Here is a 20826-nt window from a genome sequence, read left to right as displayed (position 1 = left end):
TAATGTCACACAGCCAGAATAGTAGACCACGAACAGACACTGCCATGGGTTCTCAGCTGAGGCAGCTCTGAAGAAAGGGGTGGGGGGCAGGGGGAAGGCTCCTAATAGCTGAGCTCCCGCTGTGGCCCTCCCTGAATTCCTAGAGAAAGCAGCTAGCAGTAAACCCCTAGGGATTATGTGTGTACTAATGGCCTGTGACAAAGGCAGCAGGATAAGCTCGGCTCCCCAGACTAAACAAGGTACAAGAAGCCAAGTCAAACAAAAGCCAGGGTTTTATGTTGGCCTGGCTGGTGGGCTAGGCTGGTGGCCTCTTGGGAGGCCAGGCCCTCTGCCACCACCCAGAATCTCCTCTGGTGGCCTTTTCCCTTTGCCATTGAGAACCAGACAGAAATATGTCCACAACATGTGAACACCCCTGTTTGTAGCACAGAATACACTTTCATCACCTTACCCAAGAGATGAAGAAACTGAGGGTCAGAGAGGGAAAGGAAGATACACGTCCCAAGTTACACAGCAAGTCAGGCAGGCAGCTGGGACCCACGGCCTCCTGGCTCCTCCTCAGCCTCCTGGATTCTTCCGTGAATTAGTGGTGACTGACATATGAACACAGGGACAGAGGTGGATGCAATATGCCAATTTCTATCCAAAGTATGGTCCTACCTGACCTCTCACTAGAGTCCGTGAGCACAGGCCTAGGTTCAAGTTCTGTTCCTGCCCCCTTCTAGAAACCACAGCTTTGGCAAATTACTTCACCACTCTGAGCCTCATTTTGCTTATCTCAAGAATAAGAGAAATAATGGTATCCCCCTCCCAGAGTTGTTGGGATGATTAAATGAGTCAGTAATGGATACAGAGCATTTGTTTCATGCCTGGCATACTGTGAGCGCTCAACTACTGTCATTACTATTAGCAGCTCTGGCACCAGTCTGCTGGATGGCTGGGGCAAGGCCCTCCTGAATAGCTGGGACCCTCCACCTCTCCTTCTTCTCTCTCAAATAGCATGTCACAAAGATTTCTTCTAACTCTACGGCTCTGTGGTCTCTACTACCAGCTTTTCCCAACCCACATGAATCAATGGACTCCAGAGTCAGGGAAGTGGGCTGGGAGACTCATCACTTCCCTGTTCGCCTTTCGAGGCCAGACTGCTTGTCCTGCCCTGGGCTCCGCACATCTGCTCCCAGGTGTTCTGGGTGTGAGTCCCCGCAGCAGATGGTCTGTCCATTGTCTGAGCAGCTGCAGGGTCACGCTTAGTGATGCTCCCCAAAGGTTTGTAAATAATTACAAATTATGAGACCTTGAGCCTTGGAGAGTTAGGAGATTAAGGCTGAGGAAGAGGGTCAGGAATATTTGGGGGCTGCACGAGAAAACATCACATCCATCTTCCCTGGCAGGGCCACCCTAAAATGGAAGGAGACAAATCTTCCCCACCTTATTTCTGGTCAAAACCACCAGAGACAGGCAACCGCCCACCTCTGGGGGACTTAGGAGTCAGTCTCAATCAACCCCCTCAGACATGTGTCAAAAGGGGCCCTCTCCACAGTCCTAATTGCATGGGGATTGTTCTGGTTGTTTCTGAATGTAGCTTCCTTTCCACATTATAGAGCTCACTTTTGCAAAATGAGAATGATTTGACTTCAGGCCTGGGGCCATTTCTCATCCTTCCCTTTTGGTTTCCAACAGAAGCAAGAAGAGATCTGCCTCATGGGGATTAAAACAATACTGTTCTCTACCAGCTAGGGAAGTGGCAACAGGGACGTGTGAAGAGATTACATACCTGCCCCTGCTTACCTGTCTGTGTGTCAAGTTTAAGCCCCTGGAGGGTTTGTGTAACACTGTTTAGGAGTCTTGAAAAAGTGAGACCCTATTTGTGGGATTACAGGGCGTGGAGACATTCTCGACTTTCACACTGATGCTTCGGATGGCTGCCAGCCCCACTCAGTCCTGCCAGTTGCCGAGTCCTGATTTGCAAAGAGATGATTTCTTCTAGTGTATTAGAAGTGAGTCACATCCCAGGAGTCATCCCCCATGCCCCTTATCTTTGCCATTGGCCAGTCTGGACTCAAAATAATGTTTCCAGACACAAGCACAGTTGGGAAAATGATGGACTGTGTTAAAGGCTCTGCTCTTTTGGGTGTTTGTTGTGTATCTTAAGCTGATCATCTCCCCTCTCTGGTAATCTGTTACAAAAACACACAACCCACAGCTGTTGTTCAGATTTGGGTAAAGGCGCTTTCTGAAATGTCTATACACATATATACAATATACAATACAATATATACATATTATATATATGTATATACAATATATATGTATATGTATATACAACGTATGTATATAAATATATAGTATATGTATATACAATATATAATACATGCATATACAATATACAATACAATATATACATATGTATATATACATATATACAATATACATTATACAAGTGTATATTGTGGCTTATCACTGTCAAATCTTATGGAATGATTTGACTCTTTAAACTATATATAACTATATATATACACACATATATGTAATATGTAACTTTGATAAAAATAAAAACTTTTTTAAATGATGTGTTAAGAATTTTACAGTTTAGATGAAGTATTTGAGAATAATTAGAGAAAAGTACATAGAAAACTAACCAAAGTGGGGCGCCTGGGTGGCACAGTGGGTTAAGCCTCTGCCTTTGGCTCAGGTCATGATCTCAGGGTCCTGGGATCAAGCCCTGCATCGGGCTCTCTGCTCAGCAGGGAGCCTGCTTCCCTCTTTCTCTCTACCTGCCTCTCTATCTACTTGTGATCTCTCGCTCTATATCAAATAAATAAAATCTTAAAAAAAAAAAAAGAAAACTAACCAAAGCAATTATTAATTCCAGGAAAACCAAAAGTACAAGAAGAAAAATACAGCATTTTTTTAAAAAGATTTTATTTATTTATTTGACAGACAGGGGGAGATCACAAGTAGGCAGAGAGGCAGGCAGAGAGGAGGAAGTAGGCTCCCTGCTGAGCAGAGAGCCCCATGTGATGCGGGGCTCCAATCCCAAGACCCTGGGATCATGACCTGAGCCGAAGGCAGAGGCTTTAACCCACTGAGCCACCCAGGTGCCCCAGAAAAACACAGCATTTTACTTGACTTAGCATTAAATAATATTTATGCAGTCATACCAATGAAAACACCGAATACTGACTAAAGCAAACGTTGTGATAGCATAGGGAGGTAATCAATAGATAATGGTTAAGATTTATAAATCAAGAAATAACAGTATAAGCATATCAATTAGAAATGTGTAAAAGGCAGAAAAAACAGCTAAAGAAATGGAAAGCAGTTGTCTGGAGGAAGCAGCCTTGTCGAATGAGAAAGGATGAGGAAGATAGTTATTTTTCATTATAAATAAGACTCTTCCATCAGAGAAAGACAATTATCATATGATCTCTCTGATATGAAGAATTTGAGAGGCAGGGTAGGGGTCATGGGGGGGAAGGGAGGGAAAAAATGAAAAAAGATGGGATTGGGAGGGAGACAAACCTTAAGAGACTCTTTTAATCTCAAGAAACAAACAGGGTTGCTGGAGGGTCCGGGGAGGGATGGGGTGGCTGGGTGATGGACACTGGGGAGGGTATGTGCTATGATGAGTGCTGTGGAGTGTGTAAGACTGATGATTCACAGACCTGTACCCCTGGGACAAAAAATGCATTACATGTTAATAAATAAATAAATAAGAAAGACTTTTAGTAATATCAGACTTTTCAAGTTATGTACATATATTCTTGGATTAAAATGAAAATTAACTTAAAAAAATAAAAGTAGAAGCAAGTGACAGCTATAAGAAGGCTAATTTAAGTTCCAGATAAAAAGAGAATTTTCTAATACCTAGACTTATCCAAAAGTGGAATTGGCTGCCCCTATGGACAGTGAGTTCCCTGTCATCCAAAGTATTAAGCAGAAAGTATATGTCCATCTGTCAGAAGTAAGGTAGAGGATTCAGCTTTGGTTGGGAAATTTGACTAAATAAGCTTAAAGATCCCTTTCAACTCTAAGATCTTCTCCAATTCTACGCATCTGTGGAAGCTGGGATGTTAGTGTCATTTATCTCCTAAGTAATTCAGTTATCTGTGCACTTAATAAGCATCTCCTTAGGGGTGCCTGGGTGGTTCAGTGGTTTAAGCCTCTGCCTTCAGCTCAGGTCATGATCCCAGGGTCCTGGGATCAAGCCCTGAATCAGGGTCTCTGCTCAGCAGAGTGACTGCTTCCCCCACCCCCCCTCTGCCTATGTCTTTGCCTACTTGTGATCTCTCTCTGTCAAATAAATAAATAAAATCTTTAAAAAACAAAATTAGCATTTGCTTAGTGCTATTTTGTTTCTGGGGCTTCACCAGGTCTTGGGTTGGGGATAGAACTGCCAAGATAAATATGACATAGTATCTGTCTACAAGAATCATTGAAGGCCAGTGCTAGAAATCTCCTCAGTGTTGTCTGATCCAACCCCTCATTATACAGAGAAGGCAACTGAGGCCCAGAGAAAGGCAGACACTTGTACAGTGTCACACAGCATTAGTGGCAGAGTCAAGCTTGCATCTAGATCTCTTGATTCCTGTGCTAGTCCTCTTTCCCTCACAATGCCTCCTCTGAAGAGCAACACCTCAAAAATGGTTCTAACAAAAATGAAGCTGATTCTTCATGGTATTTTAATGATCTCACATAAACATCATCGTGCAATGAATCTTATTTTAATTGTAACAAGGTTTGGCTTCCTGGATATCTCCTTCAGAAGGGCATGTGGTAAGCTTTCTGGAAACACCCAAAGTTCGCTGAACCCAGACCTCCAAGTCATTCACCAGAAAGATCTAAAACAACAGAAATAAAACCGGCATTGCTTTGTCTCACCATCTCGTGAGATGCGTGAGAATTCTGAAGTAAAGAGTTACCGCCTGTGTCATGGGTAAAATCCCAAATCATTTTGTGGAGTTTGTTATTATTCCAACAGCTCTGAGAGCCAACATCTGCATGTTCCAACATCTTTGCAGTGTCACTTCCTGGATCCTTTCTGCTTGATTTGGTATTCCTGTCTTTGCCACCTTGAAAAAGTCCCACATCTCACTGAATTTCAGTTTTTCTTAACCAGTTTGTTGTTTGTTTATTTAAATAAGATGAGACCAGTGGTTCTCAGCCAGGGGCAATTTTGCCCCATCCCCCAGGGGACATCTAACAAGGTCTGGAAACATCTTTTGGTTGTCACAATCGGGGTGGGGTGCTACTGGCATCTAGTGGGGTAAAGGCCAGGGCTGCTGCTAACCATCGTACAGTGCACACAGCAGCCCCTCCCAACACAGAATGATCTGTTCCAAAATGTCAATACTGCTGCTGTTGAGAAATCCTGGGCTAGACTCTTTGGGTGCAAGGAATAGAAACTGAAGTCCAACTTGCTTAAGCAAAAGAAGAAAAAAATCAGGTGGTTATTGTTAAGATTTTCACTGGTTTAGAGATAAAAAAGAGCTAAAAAAAAAAACTTCGGGATGGATACACCTTGGTGACTAGAATAAGTAATTCAACTCCCATCTAGACCGCCTCTCCTTTCTCTCTAACTTTTGTTCTCATGCTTTCCATGTGACACAGGACTAGCCACCCAGCTCTGAACTCATATCTTCACAGCTTCACAACCAGAGACAACAGGTCCTTTTATTTCTGGAAATTCTAGGGAAGGATTCTGATTGGTCAAATTTGGGTCACACAGTCATCCTTTTTTTTTTTTTTAAGATTTTATTTATTTTATTTAACAGACAGAGATTACAAGTAGGCAGAGAGGCAGGCAGAGAGAGAGAGGGGGAAGCAGGCTTCCTGCTGAGCAGAGAGCCCGATTCGGGGCTTGATCCCAGGACCCTGAGATCATGACCTGAGTCAAAGGCAGAGGCTTTAACCTACTGAGCCACCCAGGCGCCCCCACGTTCATCCTTTTAACCAATGACTAAGGCCAGAAAGAGTGAAGTATCTAAAACAATTGGCCTAGAACATGCCCATCCCTGTGCCCAGAGGGATGTCACTTCCCAAAGTGGAGGAGGGGTTCTAGACAGACAAGACAACAACCACTGCAGCCTGGAGTAATAGGGTGATGGACTAAGAGTCAAACATCCTGACACTATTCTTGGCTCTGCCTCTAATTTGCTGTGTGATCCTGGACAAGTCCCTTTCCCTCTCTGGACCCCAGTCTCCCACCTTTGCAATGAAAAGATGGATCAGAAGTCAAAGGGATCCCCAATCTCTAACATTTGGTAACTTTTGTTGGTTGTTAAGTATTACTGATCACCCCAACAATGATGATATTTGAAAATACTTGTTTTAGTATATGTGCTGCTGAAGCGAGCACTGAAAATACTTGTTAAACCCATCAAGCTTTTAGATTACTGGTTCCAGGATATAACATAGTCTAGAAATATCTAAAAATTGTTCAAATCATTTTAGTTATTGGATCTTTTCCAACTTTTTTTTTAAATTTAATTTAGAGAAATCACAACTAGGCAGAGAGGCAGGCAGAGAGATTGATTTTAGTTATTGGAATTTAGAAATGATTTTAGTTATTGGATCTTTTCCAACTTTTTTTTTTTTAATTTAATTTAGAGAAATCACAACTAGGCAGAGAGGCAGGCAGAGAGAGGGGAAGGGAAGCAGACCCCCTGCGGAGCAGAGAGCCCGACGTGGGGCTGATCCCAGGACCCTGGGACCACGACCCGAGCCGAAGGCAGAGGCTTTAACCCACTGAGCCACCCAGGCACCCCGGATCTTTTCCAACTTTTAATGATAATGAGAACAGCATCAACTAAAATGCTTTAGCATCTATTTATATTTTCAAAATGGTCCATGCATTTCTCAATTCTTACATAATATGCAACACTTATGGACCCACAAAAACCACTTATATATTAATTTTTATTTAAAAGAATTAGTGGTTGCCTTTAAAAAGGTTCAACATATGAATAAAATCTAGTTTAAGTATATAGATATTGTATGTTAAGCCTCATTATGAAACATATATCATCAAATAAAATAGATGGTATTGGGAAATCCCCCAACAATATGGAAGATAAGGCAAAGATTTCATTATCACCAACCACTCATTCATTCAAAAACTATTCCCTGAGTGCCTGCTATGTATCAGACACTATTCACTGACTGCCCCTGGGCAACTTACATTCTCATGGATGCAGCTACATTCTAGTGACTGAAGACAGATACCTTGAATCCTAGCCCATTATCAAGAGGAAGTCCATACCTCTCAGCCCCATAGCCTCTCCAGCTCCCAGAGAATTCCCACTTTCACTCTGCACCTCGGCAAACAGAGCTCCCAGCTCTGTCACACCTCTGTTACTGGGAACCCTTTTGCACTCTCCACATTTTTATCACCTCCTCTGAGAAATCTCCTTGACACTTCTCTTCCTACCTCACAGATTCCGTCCTGACTTCCTCTGTGCCCTCAGAACCTCTTGCACATGTCTACCAGATAACACGTCTCACTTTACGTCAGAATTACTTATGTCACATTGGACTATAGCTTTCTCTAGGGAAAAGAAAGGTTCTAATTTACCTGAGGATTTTCAGAGCTACCCTCATTTGCTTAGGTGCTCAGGCCAGAAACCTGGGCTTCATCTTCCATGAATCCCTCGTTCTTGCCTCCTACGTCCAACTGAGGCTTGTCATGTCTACCTCTGTGCACACCTTCATCTCTGGATCAATCAATTACTTCCCTTGGACTAGATCAATCTTGCCCCAACCCTCATAGCCTAGGTAACTCATTAATCTTGACTTCCTCCTCTAAGAATCCTGCCTTAATTCCTGTCCCCTGACCCCAGGCTGAGCTGAGTGTTCTCTGGGTAGTTTAGGTCTCCTGTGCTTCCTACTTTTTTGGTGACTGCTCTTCTCTCCTATTGGAACTATAAACTCTAGGAGGCCAGGTTCTTATTTATAAGTGCACCCCCATCTGCCTGAGATGTGATGAGTCACCATTGATGACTTTGTAAATAAAGATTTTTATTTTTTTTTTATTTTTTTATTTATGACAGAGAGAGATCACAGGCAGAGAGGCAGGCAGAGAGAGTGAGAGGGAAGCAGGCTCCCTGCCAAGCAGAGAGCCCGATGTGGGACTCGATCCCAGGACCCTGAGATCATGACCCGAGCCGAAGGCAGCAGCTTAAACCACTGAGCCACCCAGGCGCCCCGATGACTTTGTAAATAAATGCAGGAACAAACCTGTTTGGCGTCAGAAAGCCTGGATGCTACTCGGATCTGCCACAGTTAGCTAATTGAGTCACTATGCACTTAACTTCTCTGAGCCTCAATGATCTCATCTGTTAAATTGTCACAATAAGTCCTCCCAGTCTACCTCCAGGGATGAACATAAAACTCAAATGAGATAATAAATAGGAAAGCTATTTATAGCCTCTAATTGTTTTACACATGTAAAATGTTATTTCTAATTGTTTGGCGTTCAGGTTATGGGGTTTGTTTGTTTTTGGTGTTTTTTTGCATTTTCTCTGAGTTATTTTAGATATAACCACAGATTGCTCCTGCTTGTAAATTTCTTGTAGGTGCAGAATCCAAGAAGAAAAAAGTTACTGCTGCTCATCTCTGAGAAGATTTAGAACCTAAATGTTTTGAATTTTTTAAATAGTTAAAAGAACATTTTTAATACAAATTGTACTGGAGGCACTGCTTTAAATAACCTAAGTTTCCCTTAAGCAGTAAGTACCAAACTGATACAAATTAAATAAACTCACCCACTATAATATTGGTATAAGAGAAAAGAACTGACAATTTAGAACAGAGTAAAGGGAAAAAAAGAAATTCAAAGCAACCTTAAGTTCAGCTTTACACCTATTAAATTAGCAAAAATATTTAAAAATGATTCCTCTCAAAGCTGCTGTGGTTATAGAAAAGCCAATATGCACATACACTGCTCCTGGATATAAATTGTTTGCTTCTTTGGAAAGCAAATTGATAAAATCTATCAAGAGCAAAAAATAATTCTATTCTTGGAAATCTAGCTTAAGAATTTAACAGAATAAACAGGCTTTGTGCGCAAAAACATATAGCATTAACTCATAAATAATCAAAAAGTGCAAACATTTACAAGAGTGGAGAAGTGGTTTGGTAAAGCATGTTGCATCCACTGGATGAAATATTTGATAGCCATTAATAGCAATCATTTCAGGTGCATGGCCATGGCACCCTCGCCCTGCCCAAGAAACCCCTGTGACTACTGTTGGATTGCTTCTTCGTATTAGGAAAGGGCCAAGCTTTTAGAACAGAACCTCACTCAAGTCTTCAAGCAAGTCAAAGCCAAGTTCTCCAAGATGTTTCAGTGAAGATATTCAGCTTAAGTCAGGGACTACAAGATACCATGTGGCAGTGGGTTGGCAGGAGGTGGTAAAGTTCACTCTAACATTTCAGGAGTTTGATAACTTACTGTGACTCTGCTCACGATGGGACTATCCACATTCCTCTGGCCTTGAAGGAGACTATGGACACAGGAGCAAGGCTGTGCTCCTGTAGCCAGCTCACAACCAAAATTAAAAGGAAGGCCAGACCCCTTGGAAAGAAGGAGTCAAGTGCATTCAAAGAGGCTAGGGGGAGTCTTTGACTCTGTATTCCCTGCAACTGTAAGAGGCGATTCATGTACTTGTATGGTGCCTTCTCCTTGAATCTGGACTGGTCCTGGGACGCACTTGTAACTATAGAATATGGCAAAGTGATGCTGCATGCCTTCTGAACATAGGTCAGTAAAAGCTTTCCAGCTTCTATTTGGGTCTTTTGGAACACTCTCAGAGAGCCCTGGACCACCACGTAAGAAGCTCTATGACTGCCATCCTGGAGAAGCCATGTGTAGGCACTCTGGTTGACAGTCCCAGCAAAGCTAAATTCTCTAGCCTCTAAGGCATTGCACATATAAGCAAAGCTGTTTCAGATCCCCCAGCCATCCCATCCACAAGCTGATAACCCCCAAGTGACCACAGTTGATACCAAACGAGCATAAAAATTGATCAGGAAAAAAAAAAAAAAAAAGAATTGACCAGCTAGCTAATCTTGGCCAAGTTCCAGACCCTCAAAATTATGGGACATAATAAAATGCTTGTTATTTTAAGGCACTAATTTTGGGGGTAATTAATATGCAGCCACATATAACCAGGACATCAACTTTGGAGGATGTTTGAGAATAAACTCATAATTCCATAAACAAGTAAATGAAGTTAAAGAATCAAGCTTCTTTCCTGTCTTTCCTTTATGAACCATACTTCTGAGTAACCAAATAGTTGATGAGATGGAGCCCTTTTTTAAGAATTAAAGCTAATACATGTGTGGGAATATCAGAATTAGAATACTATTAAAATAAATAGAATATTTAAAATTCCTGATGAAATAATAGCATGAGGCAATGATCATCGATGACTGCTAAAATTATTAGACAAAAGGCAAGTGAGGAACATTATAATGAATAGATCAGGCTGAAAGCACCTCAAGCCACTAACTGATATCTTCTTAACAAGCCAAGACAAGGGAAAACCAGCCCTTACGGGCCTCCTGGTGTGAGGCAACAGGAAGTACACAGCACCAACTCTGAAACTTTCTTACCCCAAAATCAAATCTGAACCTGGCAGAACTTCTGGATTTCATCCCGGAGACCAGAAGAACATGTTAAATGATCTCTGGTGGATGTAATCAGCAAAATACAAAACATGGAAAATTCTACAAGGCAAACAACCAAGTTTCTGCAAAATACAATTTTTTTTTAATTGAGGAAGAAGGGGAATCTACTGATTAAACAAGACTAAGAAAATATACCACCCAAATTCAATGTGTAGACTATTTCTGGATACCGATATATATATATATTTGAAAATATATATTTTGAACAAGAAATCATTAATTTTTAATCATTAAATGATTAAAAATCATTAAATGATTAAGAAATAATTTTTATTTTTTAGATGTGGTAGTATATTGTAGATAATTTTTAAAGCATATTTATCCAGGGCACCTGGGTGGTTCAGTCAGTTAGGCATCCAGCTTTGATTTCAGTTCAGGTCATGATCTTGGGGGTTCTAGGACTGAGCCCTGCCTTGGGCTCCATGCTCAGCTCGGAGTCTACTTGAGATTCTTTCCCTCTTCCTCTCCCTCCCCCTCTGCACTTCTCCCTGCTCATGTGTGCAGGCACATGCTCTCTACCTCAAATAAATAAATAAAATATTTAAAAATAAATTAAAAAGCAGGGCACCTGGGAGGCTCAGTCATTAAGTATCTGCCTTCAGCTCAGGTAATGATCCCAGGGTCCTGGAATCTAGCCCCACATCAGGCTCCCTGCTCAAAGGGAAGCCTGCTTCTCCCTCTCCCACTCCCCCTGCTTGTATTCCCTCTCTCAATGTCTCTCTCTGTCAAATAAATAAATAAAATCTTTTTTAAAATTTTTAAAAATTAAGAAGCATCTTTATCTTTTTTAATTTAAATTCAAGTTAGCTAACATATAGTGTATTATTAGTTTCATGGGTAGAATTTAGTGATTCATCAATTGCATATAACACTCAGTGCTCATTACATCAAGTGCCCTCCTTTATGCCCATCACCCAGTTACCTCATCCCCCACCCACTTCCCCTCCAGCAACCCTGTGTGTTCCCTATCATCAAGAGTCTCTTATGGCTTGCCTCTCTGTTATTAACCTATTTTATTTTTCCTTCCCTTCCCCTATGTTCATCGGTTCTGTCTCTTATTAAATTCCAAATATGGGTGAAATCATATAGTATGTGTTTTCTATGACTGACTTATTTCACTTAGCATAATACACTCTAGTTCCATCCATGTTGTTGCAAATGACAAGATTTCATTCTTTTTGATAGCTGAATAATATTCCATTGTGTGTGTGTGTGTGTGTGTGTGTATACCACAGCTTTATCCATTCATCAGTCAACAGACATCTGGGCTTTTTCCATATTTTGGCTATTGCAGACACTGCTACTATAAACACTGGGGTGAATGTGTCCCTTTGGATAGATACCTAGCAGTGTAATTGTTGGATCATAGCATAGTTCTATTTTTAACTTTTTGAGGAACCTCCATACTGTCTTCCAAAGTGGCTGCACCAGTTTGCATTTCCACCAACAGTGTAAGAGAGGTCCTCTTTCTCTGTATCCTTACCAACATCTGTTGTTTCCTGAGTTGTGAATTTTGGCCATTCTGACCAGTGTGAGGTGGTATCTCATTGTGGTTTTGATTTGTATTTCCCTAATGATAAGTAATATTGAACATTTTTTCATGTCTGTTAGCCGTTTGTATGTCTTCTTTGGAGAATGTCTGTTCATGTCTTCTGCCCATTTCTTGACTGGATTTTTGGTTTTTTGGGTGTAGAGTTTGATGAATTCTTTATAGATTTTGCATAATAGCCCTTTATCTGCTATGTTATTTGCAAACATCTTCTCCCATTCTGTAGGTTGCCTTTTAGTTTTGTTAATCATTTCCTTTCCTGTGCAAAAGTTTTTTTTATCTTGACAAAGTCCCAATAGTTCATTTTTGCTTTTTTTCCCTTGCCTTTGGAGACGTGTCTAGCAAGAGTTTGCTGTGGCCAAGGTCACAGAGTTTACTACCTCTGCTCTCTAAGATTTTGATGGATTCCATCATTTAGGTCTTTGGACCATTTTGAATTCATTTTTGTGTATGGTGTAAGAGAGTGTGGTCCAGCTTCATTCTTGTGCATGTGGCTGTCCAATTTTCCTAACAGCACTCGTTAAAGAAACTGTCTTTTTTCCATTGGATATTCTTTCCTGCTTTGTTGAAGATTAGTTAACCATAGAGTTCAGGGTCCATTTCTAGGTTCTCTATTCTATTCCATCGATCAGTAAGTCTGTTTTTGTGTCAGTACCATACTGTATTGATGATTACAGCTTTGTAATAGAGCTTGAAGTCTGGAATTGTGATGCCACCAGCTTTGGTTTTCTTTTTCAATATTATTTTGACTATTTGGAGTCTCCTCTGGTTCCACACAAATTTTAGAGCTGTTTGTTCCAGCTCTGTGAAAAATGCTGGTGTTTTTTTAATAGGGATTGCTTTAAATATGTAGATTGCTTTCAGTATTTTTTTTTAAAGATTTTATTTATTTATTTGACAGAGAGAGATCACAAGTAGACAGAGAGGCAGGCAGAGAGAGAGAGAGAGGGAAGCAGGCTCACCGCTGAGCAGAGAGCCCGATGCGGGACTCGATCCCAGGACCCTGAGATCATGACCTGAGCCGAAGGCAGCGGCTTAACCCACTGAGCCACCAGGTGCCCCAATTGCTTTCAGTATTATAGACATTTTACAATATTTGTTCTTCCAAAATAAGGATAAAATGTTCTTCCATTTCTTCATGTCTCCCTCAATTTCTTTCATAAGCATCCTATAGCTTTCAGAGTACAGATCTTTTACCTCTTTGGTTAGATTTATTCCCAGGTATCTTATGGTATTTGGTGCAATTGTAAATGGATCAATTCCTTGATTTCTCTTTCTGCTGCTTCGTTATTGATGTGTAGAAATGCAACAGACTTCTGAGCCTTGATTTTATATCGTGAGACTTTACTGAATTCCTATATCAGTTCTAGCATTTTTTTTTTTGGTAAGAGTCTTTTGGTTTTTCTACAGACTATCATGTCATCTACAAGGAGCAAAAGCTTGACTTCTTTGCTGATTTGGATGTCTTTTATTTCTTTTTGTTGTCTGATTGCTGAGACTAGGATTTCCAATACTATGTTGAACAACAATGTTGAGACTGGACATCCCTGTCATGTTCCTGACCTAAGGGGAAAAAAACATCTTTATCTTTAGAGATAAAAGATGTATATATCCCAGATGCATCTGGGATTTCCTTCAAAACATCCAGTGGTAAGGTGATAGGAGTGTATTTGGTATAAATGAAGTAAGACCAGCCATATATGTTGATATTACTAAACCTAGGTGGAGATGTGGGGGTTTAACACATTAATAGCTCTACTTTTTGTACATAATTTAAATTTACACTAAAAAACTTGAAAATAAGTAGCTCTAGCCAAAACAATGGGGGGGAGGTGTTTTAGTGATGCATCACTAAGTGATCTGAGTGCAAGAGAGACAGTCTTTACCTTTTCCCCTCTTGCCAAATCCCCCTGCACTTACAAGACTAGAAACCAAAAGAGGCGTCTGAAGTCACATTTTAAGGATGCATAATGGAGGGGAGTTTGGAGAGGGAACAAAATTATTAAGGAGGATTATACTGTCACCACTTGACACAATGGGGATTGCTGCTTTTAACTGCTTTAAACAAGTCTTACTTCATACCAGAGCTTCTACTCAAGAAGGCGTCGCCATGGGAAATGGATCCTACCCAGATCAAATCTTTCTTCCCAGCTTGGTCTTTGAGTACATGTCCCTTCCGTCCAGGGCAAGAGAATGAAGGTGGTTCTTACAATGCACTTGAAATTCTTTTTTTCTCTTCATGGTGTCCTTGCAGCCAGGTGTCTCGGAAGGCCCAGGAATGGAGACACCTCTGGTTAGAGAGGCTGTCCTGCCTGAGAGGGGGACCAGGTCAAGTTTCTGCCTTTCCATGGGTCTATTTCCTTCAGATGCAATGACAAGCAGTATAGCATAGGGTCAGCCAGTGTGCTCTGGACACAGCTGGTCCTGCAAGTCATCAGCTGGGCAATCTTTTATCTAGTTGCACCCCTGAAAGCAAGATGGGTCACTAGCAGCTCTATTGGAGTCATCCACAAAATTACAGCCACAGTTCTCACTCTTGCTGTGTCTGCTCAAACTGGTACCATCATACCCAGAAATATGGCCTCAGTATGTGCTCTGTTTCTGTCAGTACTTGAAGGATACAGGCTTCATCAGGTCAGATTAAGTGATCACCCTTCAGTGGATTATCTAAGACAAATGTCTGATGAAGAAAACAATGCTAGCTCTTAGTACTTTTTTTTAATAATAATAAAAAAAAGTAGGGGGACCCTGGGTGGCTCAGTCAGTTGACCATCTGCCTTCAGCTCAGGTCATGATCTCCAGGTACTGGGATCAAGCCCCATGTCCATCTGTCTGGCTCCTTGCTCAGTAGGGAGTCTGCTTCTCTCTCTCTCTCTCTCTCTCTCTCTCTCCCTCCTTCTGCCCCTCCCCCCTGCTCATGCACACACTCTCCCTCAAGTAATAAATCAGAAAGGAAGGAAGGAAGGACAACTTCCAGCTTACATTCTTGTTGAAAGAAGAAAATTAGATAATGTATATATAAAGCATTCAGCATGGGTTCTAGTATAGAGACAGCTTTCAATAAATGCTTATTACAATAATTTATTACTCCATAAAATGTGGATTGGCCTAAAAATCATTAAAGGTCCTCCTTAGTCTAACGTTGGAAAAGTCATTCATTTATACAACAGCATTTCTCATCAAGCCATGCGCCCGGTGCTGCTAAGTGGAGACAAACTTGGCAGGACAGCTGGGGGCTAAAGCGTCCAAGGCAAAAACTCTACATACTCAAATTACTCTTAAAATCCCTCCACCACCAGCTGACCTCCCAACCACTTGTTCAGAGGTGCTGAAAGAGGTGCTACTAGGGGGAGCTACGTGGTCTGGGCCATGGAGTGATGGTAGCTGAGGGATATTTCAGAATGTGGCATCCTGTCTCCTCTCAGGATCTGGAAGATAAGAGCCTTAAACTCTCCTCCATTTAGACCTTTGCTTTTGAACCTCCAACCCCAGTGCTGAATGAGAAAATGGAGAGCAGCCTCAGTGGTCACCTTCCATCAAGTTCAGGGTCACCATGACATAGTCATCTCCCAGCAACTGGGAGTCCACTGCTTTGGTAGGCTTCTCACACCTCCCTGTGGCAACCAGGCCACCACAGCCTGTTCTCAGCATTCCGCACAAATGCACTGAGCGCCTTCCATGAGCAATGTGTAGTGCTGAGCTCTGGAAGGAATGGAGTAAGCCAAAAGTTGCTCCCCCCAGGACTGTATAGACATGGACACCAGCCACAGTAAGGTATGGCCAACAAGGCCACAAAAAGGCCCAGAGATGGGCTGTGAGGAACTAGGAGTTAGGAAGAGCTCCCAATCTTCCTGGGAGGTCACTTTGGACCTGACCCTTGGAGGACAGTGGCGATTTAAGGGGCAAAACATTGGGGAAAGGGTACCACAGGATGAGGAGACAGCATGACGCAACATCGTGGTGGGAGAGATGGGCTGTGTCCGAGTCATACCAGAAGGATCATGTGATTGCTTGAAAGGAGAGGTGAGACTGGCGATATCAATAGGGCCAGGTGGCAAAAGGCCTTAAGGTCAGGCCAAAAAGACTGGACTTTATTTTCTAGGCAGCAGAGAATCAAGGGACTGGGGCTGGCAAGGGAAGAGGAGTCCAGTTGGGTGTGATGCTCCCCTCCCCAACCCTGCCCATACCCTCATGAGTTGTTGCATTGTGCCCTCCCAGATTTGGAAAGCCCCAGTTATAAATCTTTCAGACTCAAGGTGTAAATCTTTCATAGTAGCTTCAGCAGAACTTTAGGGGTCAAGAGAGACAACCTTTCAGGCTTCTCTACACAATTGCCCTTCATTTATGGAGAAGCACATTAAGATGGAGCGTGAGTGGTGAAGGCAATGAAGTGAAGGGCTCTGGGCAAAGTAAGCAGACTAAGTATCCTGGAAGCTCCCCACCATCAAAATACCCAGATAAGCTGAGCAATACTTGTTTTAGTCATTTTAAAGATATGAGCACTGTCACAGGGAAGTAAGGGCATTTCCAAGATCAAAACAAAGGGAGCTGCAAACCCAGGCAGTCAGAGAGCTACAGCAGGGTCACAGAGGAGCTGTCAGGGTGACAGGGGAATGGGGAGCTTACCTCCCAAGCAGGAAGTAGGTTTCATAAGGATTGTGCTATAAGGACCCTGAGAGTCTCACTCTGTGTGTGCTTCTGAGTCTCTGGCTGCTCTCTGCATAGAGTGCCTGGAAAAGCCAGGAACATTTTGTCTAGGGAGATGACTGGTATAGTGGGGAAAGACCCTGACCTGGTCTCTAACCTCCCTTATCTCTCCTCCCTTCTCCAAGCCTTGATTTTATTTTGTTACGACTGACCACCACAAATGACCTCACACTGTGGCTGGGAAAATTTAGGCACTCATTCAGCAAATCCATATTGAGCAGGGAGTGTGACAAGTGCTGGGATATGGAATTGAACAAGATTAAAAAATCCTTGCTTTCAAGGAATTCCTGTTCTAGTGAGTGAACAGAGCAAACAGAAAACAACATGCAAAAGAGGTAGTAAAGATATGTTCAAGGTCTCCTTAGCCTTGGCCTGCAGGCTTTGGGAGGGGGTGTCTGAGCTGAGTCAAGAAGGACAAGTAGGAGTGGCTCACCAGAAGGCAGGGAAGGCATTCCAGCTGGGAGCTGAGCCCAGAGTCTGAAGGTGTGGCTGGGGGATACAGTGCAGCTGGAGCCTGGTGGGAAAAAAAGGCCAATAGGGATGGAGCTCACATGGCTAGAAGATGAGGCCTTGCATAGGTGCCAATGAAACTTAGTGAATTTCAGAGAAACCCCATCCTCCTTGCAATAATTCACAACCCTCTTCCCACAGCATGACACATAGGACTGTCATCTGGGTAAGTCAAGCTACTCTTGTCAGTTTGCCTGGGTTCCCCAGAAAGCCTAGCATGAATCGGGGTGCTTATAAGCTACTCTTTTATTAGGAAGCAGCAGTGAGGGATAAAGGGAGTAAAGCAGGAGAGAAGGCCAATACAAGATGGCCACTGCCAGATGAGCCTCATTTTCAAGCTCATGGAAATGCCCCCAGGCAATCTGCTTTCCAGGTAGAGGGACCAATTATCCTGGTTTTCATAGGACTGAATTGCAGAGGATTTCCCAGGAAATGAGACTCTGAGTACTAAATCCAGGAAAGTCTCAGGCAAGCCATGGTGAGTTTGTCTGCCCTGGTCTCAGGACCGCCTTCCAGGGAGAAGGGGAAGAATTTACCTACCAGATCCCTTTCCCAGAGGTTAAAAAGTTTCTCCCACAGAGGGCTCATTTCCCCCCGTGTCTCTGGGCCACACATGTATGGGCATCACACGGGCTCTACAGCAGAGTAAGCAGGGAAGTTCCAGGGTAGAGGAGAAAGTCATGCAACATGGGCCAGGGTAAGACACTATCAGAGTGAGCCCACGGGAAGCTGGCATCGACACAACGATGGTTACCATAGCAGCAGCATGAGTAAGAGGTGGTGAGGCTGAGAAAATCCAAGTGGTGCATCCTTCACCCCTAATTTAAAGATAGTAGTCCAGGTAATCTTCTACCTTCACTGTGTGAGCTCTCAGGAGTGTGCAACAATCAGCTTGGTGTCTCGGTCACCTCCCCATGTCCACCACAAATACAGCAGATAAGTATTCTTAAATTATAAAAACCCTAGGGGCGCCTGGGTGGCTCAGAGGGTTAAAGCCTCTGCCTTCGGCTCAGGCCACGATCCCGGGGTCCTGGGATTGAGACCAGGTGGGTCTTGGTGGGGAACCTGCTTCCTCCTCTCTCTCTCTCTGCCTGCCTCTCTGCCTACTTGTGAATCTCTCTCTGTCGAATGGATGAATGGAATCTTTAAAAAAAAAACAAAAAACTAAATATCAACTAGGGAATAGAAAGAAAGATATCCCAAGATTGTAAGGGATTACAGGTCATCAGTAGGTGGATATCTTTAATAGACATGCAAACACTAAATGACAGAAAGTTGCAATCAGATCTAATGCAGAAGCAATGGGAACAGAATATTAACTAGAGTTGCTCGGATCCCTTGCCTCTTAATCTCAGAATTCAAAACTGCTCTTCTTTTTTTTTTTTTTTAGGATTTTCTTTATGTTTGTTTATTTAACAGAGAGAGACGGAGAGTGCAAAGCTGGGGGAGCAGCAGGCAGAGGAAGAAGCAGGCTCCCCACTGAGCAAGGAGCCCGATGCAGGACTCAATCCCAGGACCCTGAGATCATGACCTGAGCCAAAGGCAGATGCTTAACCAACTAAGCCACACAGGCGCCCTCCAGAATTGCTCTTCTAACTCAATTTGAAGCCACTGGATGTTCTTGCCATGGTACCCACATGCCTCCTCAGCATATAAGCAGCAGCTAAAAATCACAGGAGTGGATGAGACTACCCAAAGAAAGTCTATAGAATGACAAGGGCTGTAAGACAAGGATGGATCCTGAAGAACACTAATACTTTTAAAAAGGTCAGTTGAGGGGTGCCTGGGTGGCTCAGTGGGTTGGGGCCTCTGCCTTCGGCTCAGGTCATGATTCCCAGGGTCCTGGGATCGAGCCCCACATCGGGCTCTCTGCTCAGCAGGGAACCTGCTTCCCCCCCCCCCCCCGCCTGCTTCTCTGTCTACTTGTGATCTCTGTCTGTCAAATAAATAAAATCTTTTAAAAAAATAAAATAAAATAAAATAAAATAAAATAAATAAATAAAATAAAAAGGTCAGTTGAGAAGGAGCCACAAAGGAGACAAGTAAGAGCAGGATCAGGAAAATTCAATGTTTTGTATATCAAAATAGTAGTACCAAAATGAAAGACTCCTCAAATGCAGGAGGGAAAAATAGTTAAATCAGAAAATACTGAAAAGCTTCTAAAAGCTATTAGGGGTTCCTGGTGTCCTTAGGGAAACCTAGGTGGGGGCAGGAGGCAGAGTGCAGTGAGCTCAGGAGTGAATAAGCAGTGAGGAAGTAGAAATAGTGAATACTGACTACTCTTCAAAGAATCTGGATAATTTGCAAACCAGTTGAAAGGCAAGCAGATAAATGTTAGAACAAGGTCCTAGAATTAGCTGGAGGGAATGAATGAGGTCCAGAGTGTAGGTGGGTAAGACTGGCCTTGAAAAGAATAAAGAACATCCTGACAATGAGATAAAGAGAATGATGTTGGATTTGAGGGTAGGAAAGTAGGGGGAAGACCTAACACTTGATGTCTCAGTTGTTCCATGAAGTAGGACTTAGAGAGAGGAGTATGGAAAACTAAAAATGGGGTATGAATAGATGTTCAGAGAAATGGAAGGATAAGTAAAAGGATGGACAAGTGGTCCTAAGAGCCTAGCTGAGATTGAAGACCTTGAATGTCTTCAAGGTCATTGTAACAAATGGTGATTTGTTCATTCATTCATTTGTTAATTCACCCATTTTGGGCCACATCAATGACTGTTGGTTCCCAATAGAAACATCAATCAATGACCTAGTTTTGGTCATACAGATATATGTGAGAGTTTCATGAAGATCAGAGCTCCATGTTCTCATCAAGGATCATGACTCCATCATGGCCACACCTACCAGCTGATCTCATCCTCCACCTCAACTTCCACTGTCAGGTAGATGCTGATGACCTCCAAATCGTTAACCCTAGTTCAAATCTTCCTGAGGGATTTAAGACGAGCACATACCCAACAGATACCTCAATCTCAACATATCCAAATCCATACTCACCAACTTCATCCCTAAACCTTCTCCAGAAGGGGAGTGCATCTCCCTAGACTGTGGGCACAAGTGTATCAGATTTCCTTTTCAATATCTAATTCTTTGCTTGGTGCTAAAAATTCCATCTCCAAAGGCTCCCCATTCAGGTTGAGAATCATGACATTCAGGGGCTACACATGGCCTTACCCCCCTGAAGCCCCAAAAGAAATGTTTAAATATTACTTCTTGACTCCCCTAGAAAGACTGCATGCACCCTCACACCATGACTAACTGTAGGCCACGCCAATTAACCACCACCACCCAGTACTGAAAGTGTCTTCAAGACACAGTCCAAGCACCAGCTCAGGGGTCCTACCAAAGAACTGATGTCAGTA

The 20826-nt window shown here is 42.6% G+C and overlaps 1 long non-coding RNA gene and 1 pseudogene across 1 annotated transcript in view; one reads left to right on the top strand and one right to left on the bottom strand.

The window, feature by feature from the left end:
* The window catches only part of LOC123953326, a 35446-nt gene that overhangs the window by 1710 nt on the left and 12910 nt on the right, over window positions 1-20826 (bottom strand). The window lies entirely within an intron of this gene.
* LOC123953325 lies at window positions 14716-14882 on the top strand (annotated as a pseudogene).

The sequence above is a fragment of the Meles meles genome, chromosome 11 (genome assembly GCF_922984935.1).
Source record: "Meles meles chromosome 11, mMelMel3.1 paternal haplotype, whole genome shotgun sequence".
Lineage (NCBI taxonomy): Eukaryota > Metazoa > Chordata > Mammalia > Carnivora > Mustelidae > Meles > Meles meles.
The sequence above is the reverse complement of the archived record's forward strand: the minus strand, read 5'-3'. Positions and strand labels throughout refer to the sequence as shown.